Source organism: Falco biarmicus, chromosome 11 (assembly GCF_023638135.1).
Source record: "Falco biarmicus isolate bFalBia1 chromosome 11, bFalBia1.pri, whole genome shotgun sequence".
Taxonomy (NCBI): domain Eukaryota; kingdom Metazoa; phylum Chordata; class Aves; order Falconiformes; family Falconidae; genus Falco; species Falco biarmicus.
This window is the reverse complement of record NC_079298.1, coordinates 37,311,255-37,331,852: the sequence shown is the minus strand read 5'-3', so window position 1 is coordinate 37,331,852 and position 20,598 is coordinate 37,311,255. Positions and strand designations below refer to the sequence as shown.

At 36.8% G+C, this 20,598-nt stretch overlaps 2 long non-coding RNA genes across 18 annotated transcripts in view; one reads left to right on the top strand and one right to left on the bottom strand.

Annotated features, from left to right (window-relative positions):
* LOC130156615 (uncharacterized) overlaps positions 1-20,598 on the bottom strand; it is a 229,099-nt gene that overhangs the window by 181,467 nt on the left and 27,034 nt on the right. The gene's annotated exons all lie outside the window — the stretch shown is intronic.
* The window catches only part of LOC130156614 (uncharacterized), a 64,534-nt gene continuing 55,242 nt past the window's right edge, over positions 11,307-20,598 (top strand). For 8 of the 16 annotated variants that reach the window (XR_008824505.1, XR_008824506.1, XR_008824510.1 and 5 more), the window contains exon 1: positions 11,309-11,735. This is a non-coding gene — a long non-coding RNA (uncharacterized LOC130156614). Of the gene's footprint in view, positions 11,736-20,598 lie in introns of all 16 variants that reach the window. The other 8 variants (XR_008824504.1, XR_008824503.1, XR_008824509.1 and 5 more) reach the window with 3 other exon arrangements.

Sequence of the window (20,598 nt, the reverse complement as noted above, 5' to 3'; positions counted from 1 at the left end):
ATCTCAGGTCACACTCTTACATAGACTACTGAATAACCTGGTGCCCACAGTCATTTAAAACAGGAACGGAACTTTCTAAAGCCCTTTTGGAAAACAAATTTAAGCACAAGTATTTCCTTTTGGCCATCTTATAATAAACTGGCAATATTTTGAAATGTGAACACATTTTTCTCTAATAAACTCTTGCTATAATGTGTTAATGTTAAAGATGCTGAATTCAGAAATTAATCTGATACAAATAAGTTTTTAAAAATTACGTTTCTATTTCAGTTCCTTTACTTACCCAAATATTTTGTTTTCTAACTTATTGATCATTTGTTCAAAATTGCAAACTGGACAGTCTATGCCCCTTTCAGATTCCACTTTCATAATCCACAGAGCCTTTGTGTTTAATCTTTTGTTAGACCCTAAAGTTCTTTGATGCATGCACATTATTTTCTAGTGATTGCCACCACATGAAAAGGGTGTTAATCCTCTGCTAATTAACAACTTGTTGAGGTCAACGGGGGTCAGCACTTTACATTTTTGGATTTAGTGAATTTTTCATTCATTGGAAGTTCTTGTTCTCATCAGTTCAGCTATTCCATCATTTTTTTCTTGGTGTATTTTGTTCCATGTCAGTGATAGCATCCTTTTCCCTTCTTAGCCCACTCAGAACATGCTGAAAGCTTTTGGTTTGACACGGGATTCTGTTTGCTTTTATTTTTTTGTAGCTATACTACCTGCTCTACAACTACTTAAATTACAAGGCCTATTGCTTCATGCAGTTTAGGTGTTTTGACTAGTCAGGAAATGGAGCTTCCACTGCTTTTGATAGTCATACTACATGTTCCATTGCATACAGCGTTCCTCAATAAAAATATAATACAATACTCCCACAAAATCATTAACTGATTATAAAAGGTATAAAAAAGAATCTTAATAGAAAAAAAAATTGAAGATCTTGCCACTTATTCAGTAATATTTATTTATATAAATATTTATTCATTACCTTATTAATCTGAAAACCAGCTTTATTAATTCCAGACAATTTTAATGGCTTTCACCATTACCTTCACAGAGTGCAATAGCTTACACAGTTGAAATTCTATTAACTCAGATTTCAAGAACAGATTTGTTTCTCTTTTCACTTGATATCAAGAATAAAAAAAGGTAGCTTTCTTTAGGGAAATGATACATGCCAAAAATGTTCTTATCTAAGCAACGTTACCAAGATCCACTTTATTTTTTTTGTAGCATGTCAGTGAATCGTGCTTATTTTCTAAATGACCAGTGACAACCTTTCAGAGTACTAGTGAAATAGAACTATGCTGCCCTATCTGTGTACTTTCTTAAAAAGGTTTTGCAATCTGAAGAAAAGTAGATAGCAAGACAGAAGATGTTTTGTTTTGCATTCAGTTCCCACCAACTGGAAAAGGTGCACGAGAAAAGGCATTACAGGAACAGATTAATAAAACTTGATGGGGCTGGGAGAGACTATGAATGAAGAAAAAGACGGAATGACATCAAAAAAATCTGTATCTTTATAATAATTAAGAAACAAGTCTGGCCTTAGTAATCTTGCCAGTGATTCCTACAATTTTATCACATGTTGTATGGAAAACCACTTTATTTTCTAATAAAAGAATTTGATTTTTCTATCTCCAGAATAGGTTGAAGACTTCTCTCAACCCTTGTGAAAGACATAGGGAACATAGACATTCCCAATCACTCTTCTACAAGTTTCAGTACTTTTTTTTTTTTTTTTCCCCTCATGAGCCATTTTAATTCTTCTGCTTCCTTAAATAACCGATCCTAATCTTTGCAGTCTCATTCACACAAACCTCCTGCATTTAATTGACTTTTTAAATCACTATTTGAACACCCCTACTTCTAAAATACCCTAACAAGGATGGGGAAATTATCTTTGAAACACTGCTTCTTAGTGTTGCTTAAAATTAAAAGAAACTGCTTAAAAAGAAAAAAAACCACCAAAACAAAACAAAAAAACTCAGCACAGTCCTGTGGCTGTCACTTATAATTATAATTCCTTCAAAAATTCTTAAAAAAAATACAAAAAACATTTAAAACTGAAGTGCAGACAGCCACATACCTGTGTAGACACTGTGGCTAATTACATGTTATGTAAATGGTATCTCGCAAACAGCGCTGTATAGATGACAGACCATTAAGACAGTTTACAAAGAGGAGTAATCTTAACCCTTTTGAATCTTGAGTAAAGGAAAAAATAATTGTAGAAATTAAAATGATTTTGTTATCTGAAGCTCAGAAAAATCTTAGCACAACAAAGGTGATTCATGATGAAGGATATGTCTATTTTGTTTTTGACAAACGAAATACCTTCAGGGTGCTGAAGTTCTGTGACCCTTACTCAGCCATTTGAACAACGGGAGGATGAAGATTTCCCTGAGGTTCCCTTACTGAGTGCACACCCCTGGCTACTGTTGCAGCAAGGCACTGAGTATCTCCATAATTATTTTTGAATGGTTATTTTGACTGTTGAGAAGCAGCAACTCCTGAGATTCCGTTTATGCAAATATATGTTAAAATGAAAATAGCTGAAGAAAAAATACTTGTCTTTCTTTTCAGTACCCTCTTTCCAGAACTTTAATAAAGAATCTCCCCTTTTTGTTGAATTATTAACATCACTTTTTATTCATTCTGCTATTCATTTGTAATGACAGATTTTCATGCAGATAAACTAGGAATTCACTTGAAAGTCAATTCTTTCCTTAGCCTATTAAACAAGTAAGGAAATTCAGTGTAAATATTGGCATTAAAACAGTGCTATGATTTCAGCATTTGAAGAAGTTTCATTACTTGAGGAATTGAAGTATTTAGATAAAGTTAAATTAGGCCACAAGAAAATATATTTTTTAAAAAAGATGATGACCTAAATGGTGAATTGTGACAGCAGCCAAGTAAATAACTTAACAAGAAAAAGCTTTGCAGAATATTGATTTAATGCATCACTTAAGCAACAGAATATCTCAAACCCACATTATCCATGCTCTATTTCCCTGTACCTTGGACAGTTTATCTATTCACCTCTCTCAAAGGAACAAGCACATATTTCTACATGAATTGTTTGCCTATGATGTACAGTTTTTAACAGTATGATAAAATTAATCTTTAGTGTAAATTTACTTTTCTCGAAGATACTTGTTTGTAGAAATTTTAGCATTATGGAATTAAAAAGCTACAGAAATTTAACCAAGATATCGTATACATTAATTGTCCTCTTTACTATGTGAAAATGTCTCACTGCAAAATAAAGATTTTCACTGTGTCAAAGGACTGTAAACTGTACTTCAACTTCATTGCAGTTTCTAAAAAAATCATTAAAAGAATGCCAAAAATCTCATAAAAAATTACACTGATTTTAAATTATGGCTTGAAATGTTACATTCAGGGCAAAGACTGTAAAGGCAGTGCTGTCTCACAGGAGGAGGGAGAAGCTAAAAAAAGTATTCATGTCCCCTTTTTTGTTTGTTTTTTTTTTTGTTTGTTTGTTTGTTTTTTGTTTAAGATACAAATGAAAGAATCTATTTGTTTATAACAGTGTTTTATTACCCAAAGTAAAATCTGGTGCTGTAAAGATTATTTCAGGCAAACTTAGCCTTTATCAGTGTTATGCCATTTAAAGTGCATGAACGATGGCTTGATGGCTAGAGAGGCATCCGATCTGAATTCTCTGATTTCCTCTCTGTGGCTACGGAGCTGGAGCTGCTGCTGCTCGACTCCATGTCACCCAGCTGCCACAGCAGGTTCTGCACGTAGGCAGGACTTTTTTCACTGCATATGCTTAAATAGTTCTACCAAAGTCCTACATGAATGATGAATATTATGAATGAGGCCCTTTCCCTCATGCCTGTCCTGAGGAAGCATTTAAACCACCTTTTGCCCAGTGGTTTTGTTTTTTTCCTGATTAAGCACTCAATTTTAAGGAAAATGGGCTAAGAAGAAAGACTTGCTTAACAGGTGGCACAGGAATCGCACAGGGTAATAGAAGCCCAAAGGAAATTATGATTTTTGTAGCATTTTGCAAAAACATGAAATGTCAGAACACTGTCCCCAGATCAAGGTTTGAACCACAATTAATTCATAATATCTTCAGTAATTTCCATCACTGTTACCTAGTCTCAAAGATATCTCACCAGAAACCAGCAAAGAACATGGGGGTAAATTTAGTACTGACAAACCACAGCTAAACTCCTTTTTAGCAACACCCATTTCCCCAGCAGAAAAAACGTTTTAAATTTTCAGGTCTCTTCTCAGTCTTAGAGGAGGTGGCCACAAGGTCTCACTGATTTCCCTCTCCCTCCGTGCTGTGGTAAAAAGCTCCCAAGCTATTTGTAGTCTACCCTTTGTAATATCTGCAAAGCAGATTTAAGGAATTACAGAAGTTACCTCCTGGCCAGTTTTATTTATCTTTTACAGTTAAAGGATGCTCTAAGAACATTGCTGGAGCCTATCTGACCACCCTTAGCGATCTCTCCAGCTGAGCAAGGCAGGGAATAAGACTCATCTGTTCACCTCATGTTTTGTCATTTGACATCTGTGTCAGAGCAACACCCTGTAAGAGCAGACACTTTGATGCCACTGCAGTTTTATCTTTGTCAGAGTTAGAGCTGGGTGGACTATCTACTGTGAATAATTTATTCAGCAGATTTCACCCTTTCTTCAGTTTAAGAGTTCTCTATACATATCCTAATTAGAATAGATAATTGGCTTAATAGTCAAGCACTTCATTCTTGCTTGTTCCCTTTGTCCAGAGGTGTCCGGAATAAAGGCAGGGGTGAAATCCTGGTGCCACTTAAGACACTGAAACCCACTCTCCTCCTTGATTTCAGTAAGGTCAGGATCTCCGTCAAGGTCCCTCAAGCACAAAACCTCCAGTTTAGATTGTTATATGCCACAAATTAGGTCCATAATTAAAGAGTGGGAAGAAACAAAAGAAAGAGCTGGGGACACAGTAATAGGATATTTAGGTACCATCATGATGGCTCAATTTAAAAAAAAAAACAAAACCACAAAAATAAACCAACCAAAAACCCCCACCAAACAAAACACTACAAAACCATGAGAGAGATTACTTAAAGTAAGAGGACATTTAGGAGGGCTCAGGGTAGGATTTTATTCCCTTACAAGGATCAGGCAAATATGCAAATATACTTTGGTGACTGCAATTATTTGAAGCAGCACAGTTTGCATTGACTTTGTCCCTCTGTCCCCTTGCTTTCCCCCTCTCTGCCTACACCTAGTTCTTTAACCAAGATCAAAACCCCCTTGGTAAAGGAGTTCTTTGGTCTTTTCTGTATAAAACCCCCTCATTAATCAATATAGAATATGTAAAACAATATGTAATTGAAGATAAAATGTCATTAACTAGAGTAGCAGTTCTATTCAACTACATAATAATCTGTTTCTGAAAGCATCTCTACCCTGCGTGCACCTAGTGAGTATCAGGGCCTGAAGGCAGTATTGAACTATATTTTCTGAAATGTCTACTGTTTTGCTAGCAATTTCAAACTCCTCTGTTCTTCAATGTTCAGTCACTAAACTATGCTGCTTAAATTATTAAATCCTTCTAACTTAAATTTTCATAAGCTACCAGAGGAAAAAAGCGCATCCTTAAAGTTACAGGTCCGGCTTCTTGCAAGGAAAACTATGGTATTGGTATTGCTTTTATGCAGTATTAACTTCCCTTAAGAAAAGAACAAAATAAATTATTTCATTAAGGAGTAAAATGTGGAGGGCAGATGGTTTAAAAAACAAAATCCTTTTGAAACTATCTTGGTTTAGGACCACCCAAAACTGGAACAGAAATGGGGCAAACTACCTACTATTCTAATCCCTGAAAGACTGAGATGTCAGACAAGAATAATGAATCAGAAAATGGGAGATGTCTCTAGATCAGAATTACTGAAAAAGAAGAAAAATAATCACCAACATTTATTATATTGGTCCCCCCGAAATACACTACTTTGAAAAAAGATGTGATATATTTTAACTTTCATGTATCTTTACTGAAAAAGAAGTTGCAACTGCTAATGACTTGTTTCCTTGTGATGCTTTAATCTCAGCAATAATACTGCACTTCTGTTGCAGACCGTGCCGTAGGGGTGCGACAATGGAGGGAATGCTCTATTTAATTTGTTACCTATAGTGTGAAATACTTCAACATTCATCTATTTCCTCTGTGAAAAGAGAATTTATTTATACCAGGGAATAATATATTCAATAAAAAAATCGCAAAATTAGACCACATATTACTTTTTGATCAAAAAACTTCTATATTTGAAATTTGAACTGCTAAATACTATCATTCCTCACTAAATACTGGATTGCAAAAAAATTTGGTACTTGTAAGATTTTGAAAACGATAGAATATCTTACAGCAGAAAGAAATTAGAATATGAAATGCCATTCTCAGACTTCCATAAGAAAATAGTAGTTTGCTAGGTAATTTATAAAATATAAGTGTTTATATATTGTTATAGGTTAATCTGGGATGGAAGAATTCACTTGAAACCAGAAAAAGCTGTGTAAGCTTGTAAGAGCTGTCTGAGGGAAAAAGACCTGTTATGGTCACTAAATCCAGCTGCCCCTACAAAGTCCTTCATTTTTGTTGTGAAAATTGGTCCAATTGAGTTTCAGGCCTGTGTATTTTTGGGAAAATAATTTTTTAAAGGACTTCTGAAAACAAGTAACCAAAGAAAAGGGATAAGAGTTGGGAGGATTCCACAAAAATTGAGGAAATCACCCAGAAAAAAAAAAAAAAAGAAAGAAAGAAAAAGCAGCATCATTGAAAAGAAATCACCAGACTTTCTGGAATATGCAGATATGATATAAAAATTGTTCAAGTATCTTTCATTTTAATGGTACCTTAATGTTTACAAGGGATTTTATATATTTTAAACTTGAGGTATATCATTTAAAATTATGGTTGGTTTAACTTTGTTGATCAAATCTTTCTGTACATCATAATTTTATGACAGTCTAAATATAGGCAAGCTTTAAAACATTTGTATCACTCAATTTCCTCTGAACAAGGTTGCAGTTACCAACCCACTGTTTACATTATGTTCAGTTTTATCCAGAAATTTTTGTCCTACAAATACAGTTGTTAACAGATTATTTTAATTTTCACTTACTTGTATAAACTTGTAAAAATTTTAGAAATGACTAGCTGAAAATCCTGGATTTTTTCCTAATATTATCAATTCATCTGAATGAGATGTTGATGAGATCTGAATTTCTTACCAACAGTTCGGTAACCAAAATCAGGTTTATAAATAAAAACAACTAATAGCTCCATATATGCATGCATCTCAGTACTTATAGGTCAAGAACCTACTGAATCTGAGATTTTGTAATCTCAGATTTTGTAATGGTTAAATTGCAGCTAGATTATCTATGCTAGCCACACAAACTTGACCCAGAACAGAAAGAAGGCCTGCAGAGAAAACAGGAATAAGTTCTGACTTTCTCTAGTAGTGAGATACCAGCTTCCTCTCTGCCTGCTGAAATTCTTCCCAGTATGTCATGTGATTTCATTCACTTTATCTACATAAATAGAGGAGACAGAGGAATGAGAAAAGACTCAGTTGGGAAAAAAACCCCACAAACAAAACAAAAAAATAACCCCCCAAAAGCCCAACAAAATTAATTATTATATTAATAACTTTACTGGTGATTTTTCTTTATGTAAATGGTAGATACTGCAACCTGGCCAGCTGGTTCACGTACAGCACAGACAACTTGCTCAGGCAGCATTTCCACTAGCTTCACCCCTCCTAGAGCAGGAGATGAGAACACACCTTCCCTCTCAACCTTTCTGTACCAGATGCATTTGAAAAGCTCCTTGTGTTAGCTCTAGGGCTGTTCTTAACTAGGGTAATAAAACCATTTCCAGAACGTACGCAGACACTGCCAGTGATGTGCCTGTTTCCAGGCTCTGGCAATCCTTCTCTGAAATGGGTTTTGGGTGCCCTTTGTCCACTTGCCTGCTCTCAAAGCTTTGCTTCTTCCCTGCCTTTTTCCAGCTTCTCCGGTATCTCCTGGGTTTCCTGACTGATTTCTTTACTTATGCATTACCAACATCAAGGGATTTTACTAAGAGTGACTAATGTAAGATTTAAACTTTAGCAGATACCACCTACTGCTGAATTATAAAAAGCAAAGGTGTATAGAACAGCAAGAATTCTCTGGCAAAGTTGCAAGCAAATACACAATCTATACAGTAAAGGTCAATTATTTTCCACAGAAATTAAAATGGAAAGGCTTAAAACTGCTGTGCAAGATGAAATCTACATCATACAGACAATCGGATTGCATTTGATTTTCTAAGGAAACAGTTAAAATGTTTTCATAATTATCCTTTTATATAATACAACACATCAACACGCAAACTGCGTGCCTTTATTCTATGAGTTTCTGAAAGAGATTTATCTTTTTGATTTTTGCCTTTCTATATGTAGCGTGCATTGCTAAAAAGAAGCCAAGGGACAAATCTCCTCCTCCCCCACAAATAGTCATTGAGCTTAGAATTACAAGAAAAAAAATCACTAGCTGTTTTGTAAGGTTGTTACAAGAGAATCAAGGTCATCCTACTTCTTCCCCATCAAACTAACAGCTCTCTAAAAACTCCTAAGAACAACAAAGGGCTATTTTAGTGACTACCATTTCTAACTTATTTCAGTCATCTCTTCTCTTTCCCAGAGTTCTGGGCTAGGGGACAGTGAAAATTTACAGGAACAGGACCTCCATTAGGCAGGAGTTAAGCATCTTTACCAGTCTTTGCTAGGTCAGGGAAAAAAGCCTAAAACCCCAAATACCCTAAAACCTGAAACCAAAAATAGAAGCTTATTCTGTCAATGGATGGAGTCACAGGGGACCACATAGCAGGAACAGTACAGTCTCCAAACCCTTGATAGCCCTGTTTGTACAGCAACATTTTGTTTCACACCTTAAGCATCATCACAATGACAGAATTTGCAAAAACAACGTTATTTTCTACATCTCAGTAGTTTTATGATGCTCTTATTGTCTCTTACATTTATGAATTCTTCTCTAGTAACCACTAATGGAGAAAGAAGCGGTTTATTATTCAAGGACAGGGAACACGACCTAGCCTAAGTCTTCATTTTGATCTCTTGTAAATGGAGATGGTATGGAAAATAAGATGTCCATTGAAATACAGGAATATGTGTAAAGATGCACTTCTCTTTCTGCAGACAACAGTGACACTAAATATTAATTTGGTCTCTGAAATACTGAGTCACAAAAATGTCTGTTTGCACCACCTAAGTCTTTGATTCATGGCTCAAGAAGCACAGCTAAATAATCATTGCTCCAGATTCCCTAAATTTACCTGAAATTCACTCACAATATGTTTGAGGAAAGAGCTAAACAATACTAAATTAATTCAGATTCTTATTCCCTCTCTTTAAACAGCCTTTCAGCATTTTAAAACCAGAAAATGATATTCATGAAAAAGATGTATTTAAGATAAGGCCATGTACTGGTCTTAAAACCAATGATTTTACTACTCTCTAGAGTAAGGTTTCTTTTATTAGTATTTCTGCCCACTTTAATTGAATTAAACAACAACAAAAAAGTAACCAAAATTATGAAGACCACCAGCACTGTGAAAAAAAATAAAAAGTCTCCCAGGGTTTTCAGTTCTCTCCCCTCAGTGTTCTGGAGTCCAGATGTGGAAAGGCCAGTGGAGCCTACAACATTTTTGGAGGAAGGAGAGAAAGTTTTGATGCTACTGCTGTAGCCTTATTTTTTCCAAACCAGAGGATTATTTCTTCACGAAGATTAAAAACCCAAACACCACCACCCCACCTTTTGTATATTATTACTAAACATTATTTTTAAGTGAGCTTTCTAAGGAAAAATAACCCGTTTGTATCTTCTTCGCACTTACAAGCAAAGAAGGCCTTACAAAGACTTCTTAACTCAGAGAAGAACATATAGTGTATTAATCTTCTTTGTAATCCTGCTTGTCAGGTGTGTATGTCTATTTTTAAGATATATTTTCCCTCTCACATATCGAGCAAACATATTGATTTGCTTGCAGTGATACCAGGTCACAGACTACAGAGGAACATTCCCATATCCTATGCAGATACACCTGGAATATGGTGTTCAACTAAGTGATGACAAGGGCAGTCAGTGAGGTGATGATAAAAGTCTATAAATAGCTTAAGAGGGTGAACTCTAAAGAGGAAGGAGCATTGCTTTAAGGCGGCCTGAACAAGCCCGACTGGTAGAAACAAAATGACATCCTGACACCCAGAGCCAGTCATCAGCTGCTGAATTGCCAGCAGTGCAGTCTCGGTGCTTGGCCTTGCATACACCACAGGCATATAATGAATTTACTATTCCAGAATAATTCTGGTAAATTTCCAAGTGTAGTTAAGCCCTACAACTGCTAAATTAGACCCTAAGTTCAACAGTCCACTAACAGGAGCCACACATTCTGGGTATTTGGAGCGACACTAGACAAAGTCCTGGAAACACAGAAGAGGAAATAAACCTGCCAAGAGGGGGGGGCTGACACAAACCCTGGCAAATCTGTCATACCTCTGCTTTCTGTGGCTCGAGGAAAACATGCATGTGGGATTTGGGAAAGGTCTTTTTAATAAGGGTTAATTGGAGAAGTATGTCACACATGACTGAGTACCGTTTCAAATTACTGCTCACGCTGGCATAACTAAATCAGGCAAATGACAGAACACCAAAATAGGGGACAGTCAATCTTCTTCTCTCCAATTTAATCTTTATAGTTTCATTATTCTCAAAACGACCAAATATCAGCAATTATAGTTCTTATGGAATTTGTTGCTTCTTTCAAAATATTATGACCATATCATAATATCCCCAGAGATCAAATAGCTCTGTAAAATCTATTTTCTGTTGTTGCTTGAATTATTTGCCTGTGCTTTGGGAACTGATGGATTCATTTTTCTGGCTTATATGATGCAAAAGTTAGATGATCCTGATATAGCCCTTTCTGGGCTTAAAAAGAAATCTAGAAAAAAGAAAATAACCACACTTTAGCCAGCCAGAGTAGCATTATTACCACAAAAATTATTGTACAGCCTATAAACATTGTGTTAATCTAAAAGTCAGGTCCCTACCCCTGAACCTGAAGAAAGTAATTTCAGTTTCTCTGTGCTGCCCAAGTTAACTGCAAGCATTTCCTGACACACAGAACGCAGGCAGAAAAAGGAAAAACGTCGACTTGAGAAAAGCACAGCTCCCAATCCCCACCCACCAGCTTCAGTCAAAGGGATGACTTCAGTCCCTTTCTTAACTAATCCTGTCACTGTAAAATCCTACAGTCATTCTTCCACACATAAAGGGAAAACGGACTCGCTAGGAGGACCTAGACTCTTTCAGCTTGAACTGTTAACCAATGGTGGAAATGCAAGAATGCTGAAGTTGTGCCTTCGGAGCCAATAGAGTGGATTTGTGTGTCCCACATGACTGTGTTTCCCCTGGCTTTCACATGGGCAGTATTTAGTTCAATTCAGAACTGCAGATAGTATAGCATGCAGAGCAGCAATGGGATGTCTGAGCACAAGTGGCTGACTTCCAGGCGACTTCAGGAAGCACATTTGTACATTTCTCCTGAATTAAACCGGGATTCTGCACCCCTGACATCCTCCGACTCTCCTTGTCTCTGCAGAAGGAGACAACGACCTGCACAGCACAAAACTGTGAGTACGGGGTCTATTTATTTTTATTTTTACCCAGAAAAGCAAATCTCTTAAAATTATCAAAATGCTACATGCACTACATCGATGGTTACTTTTTCTTATGAGAAGTACAAGTATCTAAAGTGTTATTCAAATTCAGAAGTATTTCTTACATGCTTCAATAAAAGAAAAATAAAAGAGGAAAAGAAAAAAAAAAAGAAAAAAGAAAGAGTTATCCTCCAGGGCAGTGCCTACATGCACACTGCATGCCACACTGCGTCCTGACATAGTCAGCATGCTGCTTTGTTCATAAAGAAAAACAAAGACAAAAAGCCTTACACACGTATGTTGTTCACTTATATTTGTACTCTGTCTCTAATCAGGCCTGATCTGTCCCCAGGGGGAAAAAATAAAGGCAAACTTTAACTCTGCCAGCAAGGGCAGCCCAGACTTTCCAGACATCTGACAGTTATTATAATTAGCTATGAAAGACAACGAAGACACTTTGGGGCAAATAGCTCTTACATTTGGAACAATGAAGTCGAGCAAGGTTCCCATCCCACCCCTTCCACGGGGGGGGAGGGGGAGAGGCGAACCAACGGGGGGAGTGTTAGAAAAGGGTTATGGCTGGACTGAAAAAAACAGAACTAGTATAATATCTGGATGCAGCACGAGGAGAGGCTTTTTGATAAGCAACTTTAGATTGCAGCTTGCATTCACACAGATTCCTGGTGGGGTGGGGATGGGTGTGGGGCTCTTGGCAGCATAACATCAGAAGGTCGGGGTGGAGGGGGCAGCGGGGATGAGGGGGGCAGAAAGAAGAGAATATCCATAGGAAGAGACATTGCAATTGCTTCCCAGAGCTTTGCTGGCCAGATCTCTTTAAGCCCAAGTTGCTTTCTGGGCAAGATTTATGAGAGTTCTCAAACAGAAGCAACAGACAAAGCAGAGCTCTTTTTCTTCTCCGGAAAAGAAACTGAACCCAAATGGATAACTGTCTAACAAGAAGCACCGGTTTGTATTTTTGTTCTTCTCACCCGCTCTGCCACATGTTCATAAACCTTTAATAAGATCTTTCCCCCTCGCCTGCTTGCTACTTATGCCCCCCGCCCCCCCCCCCCCCCAAAAAAAAAAAAAAAGTTAGATTCTGAAAACTACAATCAGAAGGGAAAAAGCAAAGACAATAGAAATCTGACTCTGTCCTGGCTGGGCTGGATCTCTAATAAAGCATGAAGTGAAAACAGTTTCTAAGTGAAAGATGAGCAGACTTCTCTTTAAAAAAAAAATAATTAAATGCAATAAGGAGAAATTGTTGAAAGACTCCAGACGCTACTAATTATGGCTTAAATAAATCTTCCTGGACAGATGTTTGCTTGCTCCCACTGCAGGGAAAGGAATGTTAAAAGAAGCATTTTTTAAAAAAAGAGATTTGACATGATTTTTTTACATATGGGGTTTTTTTTAAAATACACCATTTTATTCTTTGTCTGCCCTCCTGTTATCTCCCCCTCCCCCAACCGCCGCCCACTGTGAGCTGAGACACCTGAAGGCTAGACACAATGATCAACAGAGCACTGCGCTCGCCTGTCTGGATTCCAGCCAGATTTTTTTTTTTTTCCCCTCCACAATCAAGGAGCCTGCACGCAATGCACGGCAAGCCCCTTGCTCTGCTATGTGCAGATCAGACAGGAGTCTGAACCGTGCGGCAGAAAGATTAAAGACAAACACAAGCCTTTCCTCCTTATGTCGGCCGGGCTCAGTTTCAACTTCATTACAATTCGCAAAAAATACAAAATAAGAAACTTTATAAATGTATATGTCCGTTATTGTACAAAACATGTGCATACGTGCACACACTTTCCAACACGTTGTAAGGGCATCCACCGTTTCCCATTTTACAGTGGTTTCCACTCTAGCTTTACAGTCAATGCAGTATTTTACGTTAAGTTCATGCGTTGCTTACATAATTGCGTGTAGCTCTCAAATACCATGTAAAGGTTTTGTATACGTTTACAATATACTACATAAAGGCAAGTCACTAGTGTACAGAGACCTACATCTGAAAGGCAGTCAAACTGAAATACTTGAACATATTTGGGTTTAGAGAGATTAGCAAGATCTCCTAGACCATTTTGTGGCAGTTTTAAACACAGCAGTAGCGAAATGCTTTGCAAGTAGGTTGTCTTCCAACCACAGAAGGGGAGCATGGCAGGAGACCAGTTAGCTGGCCTTGCAACCCCCAACCTTCCTGTTGCCACAGCCCAGAGAAATACCGACTGGCCCAGTGTCATCGTGCCAGAAAGTTGGTCTTGAGAATGCAGTACTCCCCAAAATAGTTGTTCTCCGTTTGGTGTGGCTATGGATGGGGTTAGCAGAGACATACAGGGAAAAGGGAGATTCAAAGAATTTATTCTGTTCAATTTTTAAATGTATGCCATGCGGACCTATTTTCTAAAAGTCCTTTGGAATTGCACTGTCTTCTGGTAGAAATTACGGTATGATACACATTATGATAAATTTTTGCTTTTCAATATGAACTTTGTGTAAAAAAGACTTAAAAAAAATATGTTTTTAAACACATGCACACACACACACTGCTTTTAATTTACTCCCTGAGAAGGCGTAAACTATAGTTTAGTCACACTAACAGGTACATTAATAGAAAGACATAAATTTTTTTAGCTTTTTTTCTTTAATATTGCTAATAAATACTATGAAAAAAGGCACCCAGCAGAGGTATCCCATAAATTTAGTCTTCAAAAAAACAAAACCAAACTTCCTTTCCAAATAGCAGCAGACATACAAACAAAAGGTTGCATGGAGTGGCAACAATATCCACAGGGATTCTAGAGAAAAGATTTCATAGAAATGAAGATAGTTAACTGAGGGCTGTGACCAAATTTGTATTCCTGTATTTGTTTATTTTTTTTAAGGTCAAGGAATTTAACACTTTCCTGAAGGAACATTTTATATACCTTGTATGAAATATACAAGCAAACTCAACACAGTGATCATATATGAGAGATATATACTTGTAAATGATGTGTTAGTACTAGTGAACTTGCATAAATACATGCTAATTTCCTTTCTACTTTTCCTGGCATATTATGCTTGAAAAATATTTTTTTTTTTTACTTAAGTTTCATAAATGTATTTCAAAATAATGCTTGCAGCTGCGTTTTGAAGTGGTGACTTTTATTTTCTTAATGTAATGACAATAAGCAATCATAGTTTTATATGATTTTTCCTAAAGGCTGAAATCCTCTAAACTTCAGAAGTGATTTACACACTACCTTGTATTAGAAGGGATATTTCAACTGGCAATTTATATTTTGTTTGTCTTTACAAAAGTAACAACTAATCACATAAGAGTTAAGCATTAAACCTCAGCATACGAATGCAGGGCCCTTGCCTCCATGTTTAGTTCAACACTCTCTCCTTCTCCCAGTAAGGTCTCTTGGCTTTTGTGAATGCTGGGTGTTCAGCAGCTCTGACTAAAGTAGGCAGGAGATACAAATTCCCAGCATTTTTGCAAATATGGCATTATCATCCAGCTGCTGTTGTCCAGGCACCTGAGATTTGGAGCTATGTTTTAGCTTTTTACACAAAGTTTATTTACCTAAATGTGAGAAATTCTGACCTGTGTTTTTTTGCTGACTTCTTTAAACTTTTAAATAGTTGTTGTCGAAACAAAGCAATCATGGAAACTCAATCATATTTATGACTCTATTCCTTAAGAATTTGATGTTTATTACAGTTCATCTCTTAGCCTATGGTCTCCAACTGATTGTGCAAACTCCATGGTGCTAGTCGCACAAACTTCAAGTTCTAATTTCTTTCCTCTCCCCTCCTTCCCCACTGCTTCCTCTGTTGAATCTGTTTTTTTGAGCCTTTCCCAGTTCAAGCAGAAGTGCAAGTTTTAGCCATAAGAATAAAGTGCCTAGGATTACTTTCAAAACCTTCAAAAGATTGGTTGTTTCACTTATACCTTTACACAGCAGAAGTAACCTGAGAGCCTACCAGAAACATGGGCTGTCTCAATAAGGTAACAGGGTCAAATGAGCTCATGCATTACAGATAGGAAGAGAACTGTGCATTGCATTTTTATAGATAAAAAGCACAGAGTGTTTTAATGTAAACAGATTTCTGTTTGATATTTTGGCAAACTGTTGCAAAGCTCAAACTATGGCTGAGCCAAAATGACTTTCGGCATGGTACAGTTAGACCAGATGGCCACGTGTTCTTTTCTTATTTAGATGAGACTTTTCCTTTCAATAACATCTTTCTTCCTGACCTGCTTAAAAATTCCAGCGAATGAAATCAGCACAGGATTTTCAATTCTAATTGACCATGTGCAGAGGAAGGGCCAGTAGAGAAATCAGTAGGGCCATTGTAAGGCACACTGCATCAATCTCCCCTTTGTCCTGAATCTTTTCTAGCATGAGCTAAAATAATTAAGAATATTTAATTTATATTATTTTTACAGCAGCAAACCTAGTCGCGTTCAGGCAAAAATCATTGCAAGTTCCTCTTTTACAAGTGCGTGCAAAAAGGAATGCACATATCTATCACACACCAGAGAAACACGTAGTCAGCATCATTTAATTGCCTAATATTAAAAATAATAATAAAACCCCTCAAGCAAAGAGTGAACAAAAAAAAGGAAAGGTGTGGGTGAATTAAAGAATGAGCTGTTTCACCTTTTCTGATGAAATCAGAAAGTGTGAGGATATGGTAACTTCTCCAATTAAAAAAAAAAACCAAACAAAAAACAAAAACCAACCAACCAAACAAACAAAAACCAACAGACCACACAGCATTTTAAAAACATCAGAAAATTATAATTTTCCACTGGCCAAAGTGCTCACCCTTAAAACATCTGTAATCTTCAATTGCTATTCATTTACCTACATAGATTTTATACACATACCCCACCCATGCTACGTAGGTTGGTGATCATTGTCTCACTTGTGTCTGCGTGATCTACATGTAAAGTACAGACTGTAAATTCTGTATATATCACACACAAACATTATCTACAAAAATAATGCACACAGATGACATCATTACAGTCTTACCTACTATTTAATTTGGATTCAGTGAGATATATATGGAGTAATATAACAATATTTACTGAGATTTAGCAAGTGAAATATGCAAAAGACGCCCAAGGTCCTACCCATATGCTTACACAGCCCATGGATAAGGTAAGTGAGTAAAATGAATCTTTTAGAAGAAAAGCAAGGCAAGCTGGAGGGTGTGGTGGGGTGGGTGGGCATGGGGATGGGACATGACACCAACTGAAAGCAATACAGAGCAAGTTTAGTTGGTTTTGTTCTGTGGTTGTGTTGGTGTATGGTTGGGTTTTTTAAGGTTGGGGTGGTTTTTTGTATTTTTACACAAGAAAAAAATTATCAACACATTTATCATTCCTGTACTATTTTGTACAAATTCTCTCTACTATTCACAGTTTAGTTTGACATTATGTATGATTGGTTGATGGTTTCAGGTCACCATAAGCTTGAATCAAGAAAAAAACAAACAGCTCTTGAAAATAACTTCTGAAAAATAATTATGAAAAGAGTTTCAGTAAAATAGTTGTCTTGAGTTGAATCAGGTTTTCATTAAAACCCCAATCACTTTTTAAATACCAGGTGAAAAACAATCCAGGAGAAAATGCAGTGGGCAGCATGGCCTTTGCTATATGTCAAGCCTGCAGGCCAAGTAACAAGTGCGTGAAGAAACATGCCTGAGAACACAAAACAAAGCACAGACTTTGTGACTGGCCAGACAGACATGGTAAAAGGTCTGGTTTCAGCTCTCCAGCAAGATGCTTTGTAGCCTTGGGCAAATCATTTAACTGCCTGGCTTCTCATCTACACCATATTAGTAGAATTCAGGTTTTGAATTTGTGATTATTATTGCAAGGTCAGCATTGAGATAGATGCTTGAAAAGAATATAAAGTTCCAGACAGAACAATAGTCTTTTTTTGTTGTTGTTATTAAATAAGATCATTTTTGGTGTGGTATTTCTATAACTAGATGAGATACAAGGCCTGTTTCTCAAGAGGTTCACAAAACTCAGTTCTAGCTTAATTTTCTTAAGTTTTTAATGCACTTAAACATTCACTTTTTTTTTTTTTTTTTTCCCTAACATGAAACAAAACATCAGAATACAGGATAAATGTAAGATACTACTCCATCTGTAATGATGCTCTATATTCAATATTAACTGCCGTCACGCAAGGCCTAACACTGAAATGCTGACTCCTATAGAGTAATGGCTTATTTAACAGACTGTCCCATGGTACCAGTGAGACTAACTGCAGGCTAAAATGCTCCACTGCTCGACCAAGAGTACCAAACCTGAGCCCTAGACATTTACTACCTCCAGTATTTGTGCACCAAGGATCTGGCCTTTAATGGCATTGAATATATTCTTATTTCAAAAGCTTCAAGGAAATTGACTGAACTACTTCCATGCTCAAAGCATCATGATGAAACAGGTCTTCAATTTCTATGGACCCTTTGCCATGAAAAGTAAATACCTTTACTGGGTTCTGCCCCCTTTGCTGGTGATCATTAAATTGTGCTCCCAGCTTCACCTTTCTGCTTCTATTGACAATTCTTTCATTCCCGCCATTGAACAGACCAAATTAGAAACCCTTGGGCAGGAACTGTAAAAATCACTGCACAGGAAAAGAAATCAGTGGGCCCAAAGTAATCATGAGATTTCACAGATTTTTTTTCAGGCTGCCATTTTGTAACTAACTGAAATGATGGTGTCGCACACATGGAACCGAAGAGGTTTTTTCCCCTCCATGAACAAATATGAGGGATCTCTGTGTGAAAGAAAATTAAAATTTCTGCTGTATGTTTCTATTAATCAATATTCACACACAGTATGAAAGAAATACTCAGACTTTCAGCTATCTATGTGTCAGTGCTGTCCAGGAGTTGTAAAAATTAAGAAAAAGGCAATGTGGCAGATCTGCAGGTTATCTCAGAGGGTTTGCAAAAGGGTTGGGGTAGTTAGAAGCAGGCGAGAGGGAAACATCCTGCATGGAAGTACAGCCTCATGCAGTGCTCGGAACGAGGAGAGGAAGTCAGCAAAATGTGTGCTGTTACGTGCAATTGATGGGCTGTATTTCACCAGTCTATTTTTACTGTCAAGGCTCCAGACTATATTAAGAGTCTCTCCAGTCGCTTAAGCCATGGGATGTGGATAATGGGATCAAATAAAATTATTAAAATCAGTTTGGTCTCATGATTTCAGCTGCTAAGTGTAATAGATGCAAAACTGAAAGACGTAATTGTATGATAAAAGTACAAACATCTCTTTGTGTTTTACCCCTGCATTTTTCCAGTTTAGAGAAATTGATGAGGTTTTGTTTGATTAAGAAAAAGCACCATAAAAAAAAATGGCAAACAAGATGATTTCCTTGAAAAATTGCAGCTGAAACTTGTTTCATCTATCAAAACAAATAAGATAGTTGTAAAACAAATTTTATACTACATCCCATGAGATATATTACATAAAGTGTCTGGTTAAGAAGCTTCAGAAAAAAGGATGCATTTAAACTGTTTACAGAGTTTGATAATTGCCTTTTTTCAGAAATAAAAATCCAATGATTTCCCAGAATGTTCATACACTGAGTTTGTGCTACTGTTTTCAAGCATTATTTTCAGTTGACTTGAAAACACTTTTCTAAGACAATGATTTGCAAAAAGGAGGACTGAAAAAGATGAGAAGTCTAGTGAACGACAGCAAAGTAGAAAAGCAGTTCCCAAGGTTGATTAAAAGATGTAGAAAGGGTTAAAATTTCAGATCTTTATGTAAGAATTAAAAATGAAAGGAGAGTTAAAAAGGGGGAGAAGGCGGGGGGGGGGGTGGGGGGGTGTGGGGGGGGGTGTGTGGGGTGTGTGTGTGAGATCTAAGCTGCTGGTGACTTAAGTGTATTTATGGATTACTATGTCCTGAAAAGAAGAAAACCAGAGTTGTAAGATGACACTGCAGGGGTTGTCTGGACTTTTCACCAAGTGTAAAGTCTGTTCAGTCAGTGTCTTAATGCCTAATGCTGACCTTTGCCCTCCTCACTCCTCCCTGCTCCAGGTGCAACATTTTTGCAAGTGCTTTAACATTATTGGAAAGTTTGTGCAGGTTTCACATGCTGCAAAGTGCACAGAGTGTTTTACACAACATCCATTACACACCCTCAGTATCAAGGCTTAGCACATTTTTTTATCCGAAGTACAGACAACGATTTGCTTTACACATTTTCCCTTATTAGTTATTACTGCATTAAATTAGTAAGCACAAAACCTTCTTTGTAAGGGTATTCTATTTGCATAATTCTATACAACAAGATACAACATTCAGCTTAAACTGCTGTCGCATACTCCCCAGCACCATGAATTATAGCAGGAGTATGCAACGTATGCCGGCAACGCTATTGATCTCTCTTAAATTAATTCTCTTTGCTATGGAAATGGGAGACAAAAACAGAACCCATCACACAAAACAGCTAAGGCACTTAAGTTGATTTTCCTCAGGAATAAATTGATTTCTTGTACAGTTATTAGTTATATTGGGACTGATATAAGTTTTAAAGAAAAACACCACCGTTTTACAGACTGATAATAAAAAGTGCTAAACTACATAAGGTCTGTATAATTTCAATTTTGATTTACAAAAATAAGGAGTGTGATAAAATGCATATTAAATATGAGATGCTATAAATGCCGCACTTGTACAGTGATTCAGATAATACAAAAGATAGCACACACATATGTAATCTTTAATCACATTTAGTAGATGGTTGCTAAGATTTTTGAGGTCTTGCAATTTGAATTTGCTGGGATGTATAGGCTGGGTACCATCATC